Here is a 14,714-nt window from a genome sequence, read left to right as displayed (position 1 = left end):
GCGGAGCAACTGGGCCCGTGAGCCATAATTGCTGAGCCTGCGCGTCTGGAGCCTGTGCTCTGCAACAAGAGAGGCCACTATAGTGAGAGGCCTGCGCACAGCAATGAAGAGTGGCCCCCACTTGCCACAACTAGAGAAAGCCCTCGCACAGAAACGAAGACCCAACACAGCCATAAGTAAATAAATAAATAAATTTTAAAAAATTTAACTTTAAAAAAAAAAAAAAAAAAAAAAATTCAGTGTACCTGAATGTGAACTATTAAGTTGGACAACAGGTGGTGAAACATTTACAAAAACAAGCTCAGTTTGAAATTGGAACACTAATGGATAGTATCATTATTACTAAATTGTAAGCAGAATCATAATTAAAGGTAACTATTGAGATAGATCCTGGTGAAATAAGCAAACAAAATGTTTGTGTTTGTGAGCCAGCATATCCCAACACCCAACAGCAGCTTCTGATGTACTCCTGAGAAAGTTTTAATCTGGAGTGGCAATTGTATCTTTCCTTAATAATTTTACTATTTTGTTCTTAAAAAGCATGACTACAGAGCTTAAACTAGCACTGTATTTGAGATGTTGATCTAAAATAAATCTCTCCTGACATGGATTTATAGGTTGAACTGAAGTATATTTTAACTTCACAGTTTGGTTATTTTTATGCTATTTTAGATGTTTCTAAAATTTTTAAGTGTCAAACTACATAAATTTCAAATGTCCCTTAAAGCTGTTTAGATGTTTTGCTCATTACTGATGATGAGTAAAAATCATTTTTGGAGGTGGCAGTATACGGGCTTCACTATCTCATTTACCCTAGGTATGAGTTTGTTTCATTCCCATTTTTTATAGGCAATAATGCAGCTGTTCAAGGCATTTGCCAATTGTTAACTCTCTTTTTGTGTGTGTGCACAGGAACTGATTATGATTTAACACTACAATACTCAGGCAAACCATTCCTCTTACTCACAAATCCCCACAGAGAACAGACACCAGAAATTTCTGAATATTTATGAATGCCAGTATTCTCCAGGACTTTCCTAGTTGTCCAAATATTTTCTGATTCCATGGTAATAAAAAGAAGCTGGAACAGAGACCTTCACACTTCCTACCCCATCCTCTAACACACAGCATATTATTCACAGGCTTAACACACTAAGAATGTGAAATTGGCTCAGTGTTATTCCTCTAACTTCCCCTCCTTTTCACTCAAGGGAAAATTAACAAATGCAAATGAAAAGGAGTGCAGTTATTACAAAATAGCTCAATTAAACTCCAGTTTCTTTTTTCAAGTAAAGTATAAGATGTATTATATTTTGGCAATGTTATCCTTGGAGACTTTGCAGTTCCATTGAGAGCTGACACGAGGAACAGGCAGAATTGGGAGGTGGGGCAAGTTGGGGTCAGGTATAGAGACCAAGAGCCACACTCAGCAGCAGATAACAACAAGAGGCCTGATGCATCAACACAGAGGCCAGAAAGGTTTTGGAGGACTTTGGTTCCCACCAAGATGGGGAACTAGCCAGGCTGCAAGCTACCTACCTCCCAAAAAACTCCAGAGAAACTATACTAAAAAAAGGGGAAAGATGAGTCCCAATAAATAAGTTTTAAAGTATTTATGTATTTTTAAAATCTTATATTATTTACTTATTTTTTTAAATTTTATTTATTTATTTATTTTTGCTGTGTTGGCTCTTCGTTTCTGTGAGAGGGCTTTCTCTAGTTGCGGCAAGCGGGGGCCACTCTTCATCGCGGTGCGCGGGCCTCTCACTATCGCGGCCTCTCCCGTTGCGGAGCACAGGCTCCAGACGCGCAGGCTCAGTAGTTGTGGCTCACGGGCCCAGTTGCTCCGCGGCATGTGGGATCTTCCCAGACCAGGGCTCGAACCCGTGTCCCCTGCATTGGCAGGCAGATTCTCAACCACAGCACCACCAGGGAAGCCCTTATTTACTTATTTTTAATTAAAATATATTCAACTTTAAATATTTAAAAAAATAAATAAAAACAAAACAAACAAAAACATCTGACACGTACGGGGGAGACTGAGGGCTATGGTGAACTAACTGTTGTGGATGTGAAGAAGGTATGGGAGGAAACTGGCTGCAGGAAGGGCAGAAAGTGGATGATGTGGCAGTAAGAGGATTTGTTGGGGAAAAGCTTCTAAAATTCTTCATCCTGCACTGCACCAGGCCACCCCCATGTTACTCTGAGACAGCCTTATTTCCTTCATTGCAGGACTCAGCTGTGCCAGACTGCATCTTCCAGCACAGGGTTCGTTGGGGTAAGGGCAGAGCAAAACCGTGCTCAGAGGTGAGGAGCCAGTGAAAGCAGATGTGGATGACTGGCTTTCCCTGGGTGTTCATTCCTGGACACTCCATTTTCTCCTTATGCAGACTGCCTTATTAATGAAGCATTTAAGCCTTAAAGACCTACAACCTTGACAGATGATTTTTCTCATGGGGTGATAGCAAATGGAAATGATAAAATTGGTTTTGTGCTTTAAGGAGCTCTCTGCCCTACCTTTAAACTCACCAGGATGGACAGAACTGGGCCCGGCCTTGGGTGCTTCCTCAGTACAAATAACAATTCAAGTCAGCTGGTTCCCCTAAGGGAACAGTAGTTTACAATCTCAAGTAGCAACACCCTAGACTTCTGAGGAGTACCTTACTTCAAAAGAAACTGGGTAACATATACTATTTAAAACAGAATTAAAACAAAGGACCGATAATTTAGAATATGTGTAATAGATATTCACAAGGGGATAATGGAAGGTATTGGCATTATAAGAGAAGAAAAATAAATCATAAATAAAATAAATTGTACTATTATGTATAAAATACACCAATTGAAATGATGAATGAACACAATAATTTTTTTTAAGCAATACCATATATAATTTTTAATAACCATAAAAGCACCATTATATAGAACACTTAAAATAATACTCCACAAAACATTAGAAAGAAGCTGTTGGCCAAGAAGAAATAAAGCATACATCCTACATGGTTTTATCTGCAGTTTCACACCAAATTAATCTGATTCCAACCTTTTAATATTTAATTTGGATTCATAAACTCACTATTAATATAAGAGTTGTGGTAGAACTTCATCTTAATACCACATAAAACACTTAGATTGCTCTGCTTAAGGCGAGCATGACTTTTCCATAACTCCATATAATCGACAGCCTGGGATGCTTCATTCCTTGTACTCCCAAAATTTTGGAGCTGCCAACCGATTAGACACATGTTTATAGGCATAATTTTAAAAACTGCTTAATTATTCCTCTTAAAATTGGTGTTTTATAAAGGCAGGCTTCTTTTATTTACACTATTAGCTCAACAGCCAAAAGTTATTCAGGTTTAACCCTGTTCAATAAAGTGGTAGTTAAAACACAAGATATGACTTTAAATAATGATACTGATTTTCCTAAGTAGCTTGTATAGCTATTAAGAAAGATTTTAACAGACACTTCTAATGATACATTGCTAAAATAAAGGAATAATTTCCCAAGGTGTCTGCTTTGAAGGACAATATTCCCTTAGGTGTGTACTTTCTGGCATATTCATTTTAAAGGAAAATCAATATCATCATTATAGACACACATCTCACATTTTTGGATACATGGATGATCAGAGTAGCAATGGTACTAAAATTTTTCCTGCCTCCTACTTCTCCCCCACCTTTCCAACTTTCCTGATGGAGATGAATTTCCTGAAAAAATAGATTGCTTCAGAGAAAGTGGTTCTGAGGATTTATATTATAAACACTTTAGTTCATTAATGAGCCTATGTGGCTGATTATGTTCTTGAGTATGTTTTCAGGTTTCAGTTTTAAAGTAATTCTTTCTCTAGAGAAAGGGACTTTGTTTAATCAAACTGGCAGAATTCTCAGCATCAGACCATGCACATAGGATCACTTTAACAAATGCTTGTTGAAGAGGAATGTAATGACTTCTGCTCAAAAACTTTCAGGTGTGACTATTTACACAGGAATTAGAGCTCTGACTACAACTGAACGAAGAATAAATACCAAAAATTGAAGTAAAAACTGGTTTAGTAAAATTTTGAATGCCTGTAACAGAGAGACCTCTAATACCCATGGTGACAACCACCCCTTCTGTTAAATGAGTTCTCATTAGTGAAGCCGCCATGAATCCTCCAGTTTGAATGCAATAATTTATGTCAAGAATACATAGGATAGGGCTTCCCTGGTGGCACAGTGGTTGAGAATCTGCCTGCCAATGCAGGGGACACGGGTTTGAGCCCTGGTCTGGGAAGATCCCACATGCCGCGGAGCAACTGGGCCCATGAGCCACAGCTACTGAGCCTGCACGTCTGGAGCCTGTGCTCTGCAACAAGAGAGGCCATGACAGTGAGAGGCCCGTGCACCGCAATGAAGAGTAGCCCCCACTTGCCGCAACTAGAGAAAGCCCTCTCACAGAAATGAAGACCCAACACAGCCAAAAATAAATAAATAAATAAATAAAATTAAAAAAAAAAAAAAAGAAAAGGTGAATTGGGAGATTGGGATTGACATATATACACTAATATGTATAAAATAGATAACTAATAAGAACCTGCTGTATAAAAAATAAATAAATAAATAAATAAATAATACATAGGATAAGTAGGGGGAGGAGTCCAGCTTAGGGGAAAAGAATAGTGAGTTGAAAGAGCAGATTGAAACTCAGCCCAGAAGACACCAGAAAAAGATGGAGATATAAAATACATACAAAATAAGAGCTAAAGTGTAAGGAAGTTAAATTTAAACTGTCAGAACACACACTAGGCATCCCACAAGGAGAGAAAATTAAAAATGGATATGAGAAAATAGATTAAAAATGAATAAAAAGCCAGTATTAAAGATAAAAAGACCTGAGTTTAACCTATCAGACAGGAGAAAAATGAAACATTTGAACATATTTAGACAAATTTAGGCATATTATGGAATATTGTTAAAAATCAAAGGAAAAAATTCTAAATGCTTCTAAGAGTAAAAGCAGGTTACCTCTTAAAAGAACAAGAATCAGAGCAGCATCAGAATTGTTCCTAGTGACCCAAGATGTAAGAAGAAAATGGAGATCTTTTGTATTTTAGGAAAATAATTTTGAACCAAATTTTCTACCATGTGTAGAACTGTAATAAAAATATTTTCAATTATAAATATCTCAAATCTTTTTCCACATAGAGTAAAATACTTTTTAGAGGAAATACTAAAATAAGAGACACAGGAAATACTACTAGAGATGTGTGAATTAAGAGATATGTTCAATTATTTTGATGAAGTTTATTGATGTTTATAATAAAAGACCAAAGAAAGAAAAATGAAAATTATATATATAAGAAATAGAATTAATGACTAAGAGCTTTTGGTGATTGGGAATGGGTGGGTGGGGAGACATAAGAGAGGACTAAACTACTTGAATTGAAAGAGGGAAGATACAGAAAATGATGTATTTAATAAGGTAGTGGCAGTAAATAAGCATGAATAGGGATCTTCAATTAATAGTTACAACTTAAGAAATAAAAATAAAATCACTAATCCTTATATCCAACAAAGAAAATATCATCCATCAAAAACAAAGGAAAGGAAACATGGGAAAAAAAGAGATTGCAAATGACTATTTAAATAGAATGTGAAATAAATAATTATTTTATAGTAAAAAGTGTTAAATCACTCATTTAGACAAATATACTGGGATATATTATATATTTTTTAGAAGTAAAATATAGTTCAAAGAATGAGTCAAGCATTAAATAAAAAGACTATACCAGAGGGATTAAAAACAAAAAGACAAAAAGTGATATATCAAAGATATATGATCAATTACAGGAACATAAACTGTAAAAAACATAAACACCTGGAGGCTAAACAATATGCTCCTAAATAACCAAGAGATCACTGAAGAAATCAAAAAGGAAATTTAAAAATACCTAGAAACAAATAACAACAAAAACATGATGACCTAAAACCTATGGGATGCAGCAAAAGCAGTTCTAAGAGGGAAGTTTATAGCAACACAATCCCACTTCAAGAAACATGAAAAATCTCAAATAAACAACCTAACATTACACCTAAAGCAACTAGAAAAGAAGCACAAACAAAACCCGAAGTTAGTAGGAGGAAAGAAATCAAAAAGATCAGAGCAGAAACAAATAAATAGAAATGAAAACAATAGCAAAGAGCAATAAAACTAAAAGCTGGTTCTTTGAGAAGATAAACAAAATTGATAAATCTTTAGCCAGACTCATCAAGAAAAAAAGGGAGAGGAGTCAAATCAATAAAATTAGAAAGAAAAAGGAGAAGTTACAACTGACACCACAGAAATACAAAGGATCATACAAGACTACTATAAGAACTATATGCCAACAAAATGGGCAACCATTTTTCTGGCATATAGTTGGACAACCAAATGAAGAAATGGACAAATTCTTAGAAAAGTACAAACTTCCAAGACTGAACCAGGAAGAAATAGAAAATATCAACAGACAAATCACAAGTAATGAAATTGAAACTGTGTTAAAAATCTTCCAACAAACAAAAGTCTAGGACCAGATGGCTCTACAGGTGAATTCTATCAAACATTTAGAGAAGAGCTAACACCTATCCTGAAACTCTTCCAAAAATTTGCAGAGGGAGGAACACTCCCAAACTCATTCTATGAGGCCACCATCATCCTGATACCAAAACCAGACAAAGATATCACTAAAAAAGAAAACTATAGGCCAATATCATAGATGAACATAGATGCAAAAATCCTCAACAAAATACTAGCAAACAGAATCCAACAACACATTAAAAGGATCATACACCATGATCAAGTGGAATTTATTCTAGAGATGTAGGATTCTTCAATATATGCAAATCAATCAATATGATACACCATATTAACAAATTGAAGAATTAAAAGCCATGTGATCATCTCAATAGTTGCAGAAAAAGCTTTCAGACAAAATTCAACACCCATTTATGATAAAAAAGTCTCCAGAAAGTGGTCATAGAGGGAACCTACCTCAACATAGTAAAGAACATATATGACAAACCCACAACAAACATCATTCTCAATGGTGAAAAACTGAAATCATTTCCTCTAAGATCAGGAACAAGACAAGGATGTCCACTCTCACCACTATTATTCAACATAGTTTTGGAAGTCCTGGCCATGGCAATCAGAGAAGAAAAAGAAATAAAAGGATGGACCTAGAGAGTGTCATACAGAGTGAAGTAAATCAGAAAGAGAAAAACAAATATCGTATGTGGAGTCTAGAAAAATGGTATAGATGATCTTATTTGCAAAGCAGAAATAGAGACACAGACGTAGAGAACAAATGTATTTTATGGATACCGAGGGGGAAAGTGGGGGTGGGAGGAACTGGGAGATTGGGATTGATATATATATGCTATTGATACTATGTATAGAGTGGATGGCTAATGAGGACCTACTGTGTAGCACAGGGAGCTCTACTCGATGCTCCATGGTGACCTAAATGGAAAGGAAATCCAAAAAAGAGTGGATATATGTATATGTATAGCTGATTCATTTTGCTCTACAGTAGAAACTAACAAAATGCTGTAAAACAACTATACTCCAATAAAAATTAATTACAAAAAGACATATGAAAGGAAGCTGGAATTAAAATAGTATAACTGACACAAATAAATTCTTAAGACAAATCAGATCATGGAAGATTTGTTACGTATTATAAAAAGGAGCAATGAACAAGAAGATATAGCCATCACAAACATACATATACCTCTTTTACAGTCTCAAAACAATGGCTAACAGACTTACAGAGAAAAGAGATAAACCCAAAATTACAATTGGAAATTATATGGTGTATCTATCAGAAACTGATCATTCAAGCATACAAAAAAGTAAAGAGATGAGTGTGAAATTATAACCTACACAATTAGTAGACTTTGTGCTGGGTATTTAATATGCTTATACCATTCATTTCTCACAAAATTTCTGCAAGGGATATATTTCTATCTCTATTTTACAGATATGGAAGTTGAAGTTTAGAAAGGTTGAGTAAGTTGTCCCAATCATACACCAGTGAATGGAAGAGCTGGTATTAAGAATCCTCTCATATCTGACAAGGTATCAATCCTGGCTACCTCCTGCCATGCCAGTCTCACCAGAAAAATACAAAGACCTCCAAAATGCACACGTACTTCCAATCCATTTTCTGAGTCAATACTGACCAAGCTGAGGAAGAATTTCATTATTCTCAGGGAGAAAGAGTCTCATAGGCTTGATGCAAGTAGACAAGAGAGACATACTATGAGGCCAGGACTAAAACGTTGGGTTACAGTTTCCTTATACTGAGATTTCAAAGCCTTGCTTTATAAACTTTGTGACTTTAGGTGAATTATTGAACTCTCCTAAACCTATGTTTCTTCAGTTGTAGAGCAAATTTAATTTTTTTTTAGAAGTAAACCCTCATAGGATTATTTTGAAGATTGAATGAAATAATACATATTAAGCTCACTGCCTGATTCAAAGTAGTTACCAAATAAATAAAAGCAAAAAGAAAACTTGTATAATTATTACTTGGCAAGGGTTATTGGAAGAATTGACAGTGATTTAAGCAGAAGATTTCAGATGGTTGGTCTCTGTGATAACAAAGTCCTTCCTGAAAGAGCCTGGAGATGTTCAGTTTCTTTCAAGTCTCCTTAGTAGTTTATGGGGAAATGTCCTGTATCTCTTCAGAAAAGAGATTGCAAGTCTGAGTTATGCTATTTGAGTTTCTGGGTGAAGAAATGGTGAGGCTGAGTATAATGATCCAATGATCCCATTCCATCCACACATGTGGATATTATTATAGGTGGGCAAATCTACTGAACATGAGACTTGATATTGTAAGAAGTTTCTGGTAGTCATTGTCTCATAGTACACGTGGCCAGTAATAAAAACAAAGAATGCCTCCCTCTAGAATCTGAAAGATTGTATATCTCAATATAAACTTCTACAGAACAGAATGCAGTAAAGGGTCTTATGTTACTGCTAGATTCCAGTAGTGCTGATAGAAACTGGGAATTGTGAAGCAGTATCTGCAATGTTGCTGCCTAGGGAAGAGACTACACTTGCTTCTCAGTTCATGGTTCATGCATCAGCAGCAGCAAGGAGCTTACTAGAAATGCGTAATATTAGACCATACCAGAGCTACAGTTTTAGAATCTGCATTTAACAAGAATCACAGGTGATCCATACACACTTTAAAGTATGAAAAATAATTGGAATATACTGACTGCTGGTATATGATCCCAGGAAGCAGATGATCAAAGCTGTGGGAGTAATCCAGGTGAGGAATGATTGTGGTTTGAGCTAGAGTAGTGACGGGATGGATTTGAAAATATCTTGGACTTATACTTGATGGGCCTTGGTAACTGCTTAGGACAAGTATGAAATAAAAAAGAAAACTATAATAATAAAACTATAATTTTAAAAAGTTTGTCTTCTTAGAACAGTTCATGGTTTTCTTCTCCCTCTCCTCCAAAAGAAGGACAGCTATAAAGTTCAGAGTAGAGTGAATTTTGAGGCCTTGTTCCATTAAATAAAACTTCCACTGTGATAAGCAAGCAGGTTACAATTTAGCTTCCATATAACATCATCATTTTTTCTTGTCTTTGGTCAGTTTACTCTCTTTGAAACCATTTACTTTACTTGCATGTGCTTAGAAGAATAAGATGTGCCTGAAGTTGCCTATCCTTTAGCAGCTAGCTCTCTACCATAGAGAGGCCTAATGTGGGATTACAGATGTTCTAGCCATTAGAACAAGCAATTTTCCCCATTCCATTACATCTATCCTCACTTGCCTCCTCTTATGATGAGATGGCAAAATATCAAAGATTAGGATGATGGTGTGGGACTTGGTGAAAAAAATGTCATCACTTAAACCTGCATTTGGTTCCAGACAGTAAAATCTGACTATTTCTAGACAAAATGACTTCTTAAGTACCTGGGACTCCACAAAAGGTTTTGCTGCAGAATTTTCCATTAATAATACTTAAGTGATTATTTTTCCCCTCAGATTATCTCCTCTACCCATCTCCCTCTATAATCTGTGTTAAAAGTAAGTGGTACTATCTGCTTCTACCCATGACTGGGTACTGGGACTAGACCAGCTCTCCCACTGTAAACAAAAGGAACATGGACATGGCATAGGGAACAATAGCTCTCAGACACTGGACAACAGGAAGGTCTCACTGTGAGCTCTGAGAGGAGAAAAAATAGCAAGGTAAGCACTTTGACCACCTGGTAGGCATTATGCCTGGAAGTACTTCCCATTCTAAGTTCAAGGAGAGAGAATCCAAGCAGAACACAGTAGTTTTATGATCAGATGTCATATTTCATCATATTTATTAGAAAACAGACTGAACAATTTCCCCCCTAAGATCTGGATTTAGGTAAGAATGTTCACCTTTAAGATTCCAATTCACTATTGCCCTAGCCAGTGCAATCATACATACAGATTGGAAAGGAGAAAGTAAAGCTGTTTTTATTTGCCAATAATAAAAATCTATGTAAAAAATACTAAAGAGACTACAAAAATCCTGCCAAAATTATAAGTAAATTTAGCATGATCACAGAATACAAGGTCAATATAAAATATCAATTATATTTCAATATGCCATCAACAAACTATTGGAGTTTCACATCAAATATGGAACTCAAACAGTATTAAAAATCATGGTGACCTAGGTATATATTTCACAAGTATAAGGTCTTTACACTAAAAACTATGAAACATTGCTGAGGAAAATTAAAGAAGACCAAAATAAATGGAGAAAGGTATCATATGTGGAACAACTGGAGCTCTCATGCACTGCTTTTGACACGCAAAATAGCACAGTCACTTTAGAAAACAGTTTACTTAATTCTATAAGAAATTGCCATACACTTATCATATGTAGCAAACATATATCTGTCACTCAGACTTCCCTCCAAGAAAGGACACATTACTCGGTTGTCAGCTGTCAGCTCTGTAATGGTCTGCCTTAGCTTTTAGTCTGAGATCGTGCTATCCTCAGTGTAACCCCCAACCTATGACTAAGCAGGGAGGTAATGCTGTACAAGGGCCCAGCCATTTCTGTGCAACGTGGGATTTCTTTCATTGGTGATCTTTAATCTGGAGCTCCCTGTTGGGCTTTATTTTCTGGTGTGTATTGCTGTCTGAAACCTTCCACTACCAAATCCTGTTTCATGTCTTTTTCCCCCACCACAGGTGTTATTCCTGAATAAAACTGTTGCACTCCTAACTTTCTCTCAGTGTCTGCTTCCCAGCAAACCCAATCTAGGACAGTTGGCACTATGAGTGATATGAGAAAACAAGCTGTAGAATGGGGTTGCGAGACTGGATTATCCATTAACTAGTTGCAAATGAAGACTCCATCCCTGGTGGTAGGTGGTGTGGACAGCTTCTAGCACAATATGAGAGTCCAGTTGTTAAAATTTTCATCTGTTATGAGCTGGTATGATGCTGGTGGAGGAGAATGCATGAGTGGACATGATAATAAATAAAAGGATAATGAAGCTGTATGTTTTTTACCAAGTTAACTTGCTGCCTTTTAGGCAGATAATTAAAAACTGAGGACAATTAACAAATAATTGATAACTGAATATGAGAGTCATAGAGTTTCTTTGGTAGTTTACAAAGAAGCCTTCATTTTATGCAGTGAATGAGCATAAAACAATTGAAGGTCAAGACAGCTGAATACTCAGCCTGGGCAAATGTGTTATCCCAAAATCATGGCCAGAATTTGGAAAACCAGGAATCCTGACAGATAGGATGGGAATATTTCAGTGGATGACCCCGAAGTGTTTACTTCTCAGATTTCTCTAAACATTCCGGGCCTATAGAAGTGGCCTATCCTTGCCTATTAAAGTTAGCACCCCACTGATGCAGAAAAATAATACGTAAATATTTCACTCAAAAGGCAAAAATGACCACCCCAAAAGCTGTCTCCACCTCCTCTCATGGTTGCCATCCCTGTAACCCTATGATCAGAGTTAAGTCTCAGTATAGCCAATCTAAGAGCAAAATGTGCCAGATAAAGGAAAGAAAGGACTTTACACCAAAGAGGTGTAAAGAGAATCCAACCTGTGATATCACATGATAGAGTAATCCCCAGGTATTTACCAAAGAAGATTAACAACTGAAGCCGACTTCAAGATGTGATTATATGTACAAGAGATTCATTTTAAGAAACACATGTAAAAGGTAAAGGGGGAGTTTTGTGGGTAGAGTCTTCAGAGCATATACAGGTCTGACCACTGTGAAAAAATAGAATGAATAAAGGATTCAATAGGAATCATCACACACTGTTTTGAGAGTCTCTGCCTGACTGATGGGATACTGGAAGGAGATATGGCCTGCTAGAGGAGTCCTGCATCTTGTGAAAATAGCTCAGCTCAGGGCTTAGTCATTGGCTAGGAACAGCCTGGGGCAAGTGTGATACTGAGATACTGACATGAAGGCCACTGCAGCAGATACAAGGATATGACAGCTGGAGATTGTCAGTCAACTGTGATTCTGGGAGCGATCTTGAAAGGATATCTGAGCAGTTCAACTACATGGCCATAAAAATAACATAGGACTGCACAAAGATATGTACACAAATGCTCATAGAAGCTTCATTCATAATAGTGCAAATCAGCAAACAATCCAAATGTCCATCAATAGTTAAGCAAATATGGCATATCCTCACAGTGAAATGAATACAGGAATACAATGAGACAAATTACTTATGTGCAACAACATGGAAAAATCTCAAAATTTGTGTGCTGAGTACATGAAGCCAGAGAGAGAAAATGGTGAGCCATATGATTCTATTTACATGAAGTTCTAGAACAAACAAAATGCATGTATAACGATAGAAATTTGATCAGTGGATACCTGGGGCAGGGATTGCAAGGGAATTGATTATGAAGGGTCAGAAGAGAACTTTTGGTGGTGATGAAATGTTCAATATCACAACTGAGATCATGATTACATGGGTGTATATGTTTGGTACATTTATCAAACTGTACCCTGAAAATGGTGATATTTTATTGTATGTAAATTATGTATCTATAAAGTAGATTTTTAAAAAATAAGTGACTACTTGAATAATCCTATTTTAGGAATACTCCTTATTTTTCTATATCAATTAACTAATAAAATTGAATTCAATTTAATAAATATCCAGGAGGGGCTATGAGGCCATACTTCCCATAGGCAACACTTTAAAAAAAAAAAAAAAACATTTTTTTTAAAGTGTTGCATATGGGAAATATGGTATATGTCATTTCTCTTATCTTGCAAATGAAGCAGCAGAGGCTCAGCAATATTAGTTAACTCATTTGAAATCACACAGTTCCTGTGGGGCAGAGACAAGTCCATGTGATGCCAAATTCTACGCTTTTCCACTCTGCTTTATTGCCTCATATTTTGATAGTATAATAAAAAGCTAAGAAATCCTTCCCATCATCAGTCTACATACTGGACTTGAGTATGATTCAAAACAAGGAAATTAAATCTGATAATATTTTAAAATGCTTATAATTATTTTGCTTCTCCATCTTGTAATTTAAGTGACCCCCTCTATAATAACAACGATAATAATAACACTCTACCATAAATTGATAGAACTCTATTTTCCTTCTGAGTTCATTAATAAATTTGTAACACAGCTTTTCTGAAATTATGTTTGATCAGCTATTTCCAAGAATTCTTTAATACACTAAAGAGAGTACTAAGTTAATAGAAATAAAATGGATTTTCAAAGGAGATTTGAAGATAGTTAAAGTCATTGATTTAGAAAGACATTTGTGTGTTAAAATGCTCCAAAGAAGGTTAGGAATGGCTGCCTTGTATATACACTTCAAGAAGGCAAGCACCCGAAAGATAAATGATAGTAAGAGGAAAATACAGATCAATAAACCTCCAATTAAAAAAAAAATCAAGAAGCCAATTTAAAAATGGATTTCAGAGTAAATAGGAATCAAGTGCTTTATACAAACTAGGATAACGTGTATGTATTTGTTCTTAGTTCCAGTGAAGCAGCAAGTGAGTAACAGCACAGATATTATAGCTCACGTATAAAATGAAACAAACAAACAAACAAAAGACAGAAATAGAAAAAATCCTGTTTCAGTACAGATAACTTTCGTAAGTAAGGGTGTCAGAATGTTAATATTCACGTGTTCTTTGATGCACAGGTGTTCCAAGTCCAAGCTCGTACTGCCGCATGATAGGTCAATACATGGAGAGACAAGGCATTGGGGCAAGGAATACTGACTTTATTCAGAAAGCCAGCAGATCAAGAAGACAGCACTCATGTCCCAAAGAACCATTTTACCCAAGTTGGAATTCAGGCTTCTTTTATACTAAAAGAGGAGGGAGTGTGGATGGTTGTTGCAGACTTCTTGATGCAGAAATCCTGCATTCTTTGTTTATTTATTTGTTTATTTATTTATTTTTTTTATTGGAGTAAAATTGCTTTACAATGTTGTGTTAGCTTCTGCTGTACAACGAAGTGAATCAACTATATGTATACATATATCCCCTCCCTCTTGGACTTCCCTCTCAACCCCCATCCCATCCATCTAGGTCACCACAGAGCACTGAGCTGAGCTCCCTGTGCCATACAGCAGGTCCCCACTAGCTACCTATTTTACACATGGTAGTGTATTTATGTTAAACCTAATCTCCCAATTCATCCCACCCTCC

The 14,714-nt window shown here is 36.1% G+C and overlaps 1 long non-coding RNA gene across 1 annotated transcript in view; it reads right to left on the bottom strand.

The window, feature by feature from the left end:
- Positions 1–14,452, bottom strand: part of LOC309604977 — a 32,672-nt gene extending 18,220 nt beyond the window's left edge. The window contains exon 1 of the long non-coding RNA XR_014231193.1: positions 246–14,452. This is a non-coding gene — a long non-coding RNA (uncharacterized lncRNA). The remainder of the gene's footprint in view (positions 1–245) is intronic.
- Between the last annotated feature and the right edge of the window lie 262 nt (positions 14,453–14,714).

The sequence above is a fragment of the Balaenoptera borealis genome (genome assembly GCF_965194805.1).
Source record: "Balaenoptera borealis genome assembly, chromosome: 11".
In the NCBI taxonomy this organism is placed as follows: Eukaryota; Metazoa; Chordata; class Mammalia; order Artiodactyla; family Balaenopteridae; genus Balaenoptera; species Balaenoptera borealis.
This window is presented reverse-complemented; position numbering and strand designations above follow the sequence as displayed.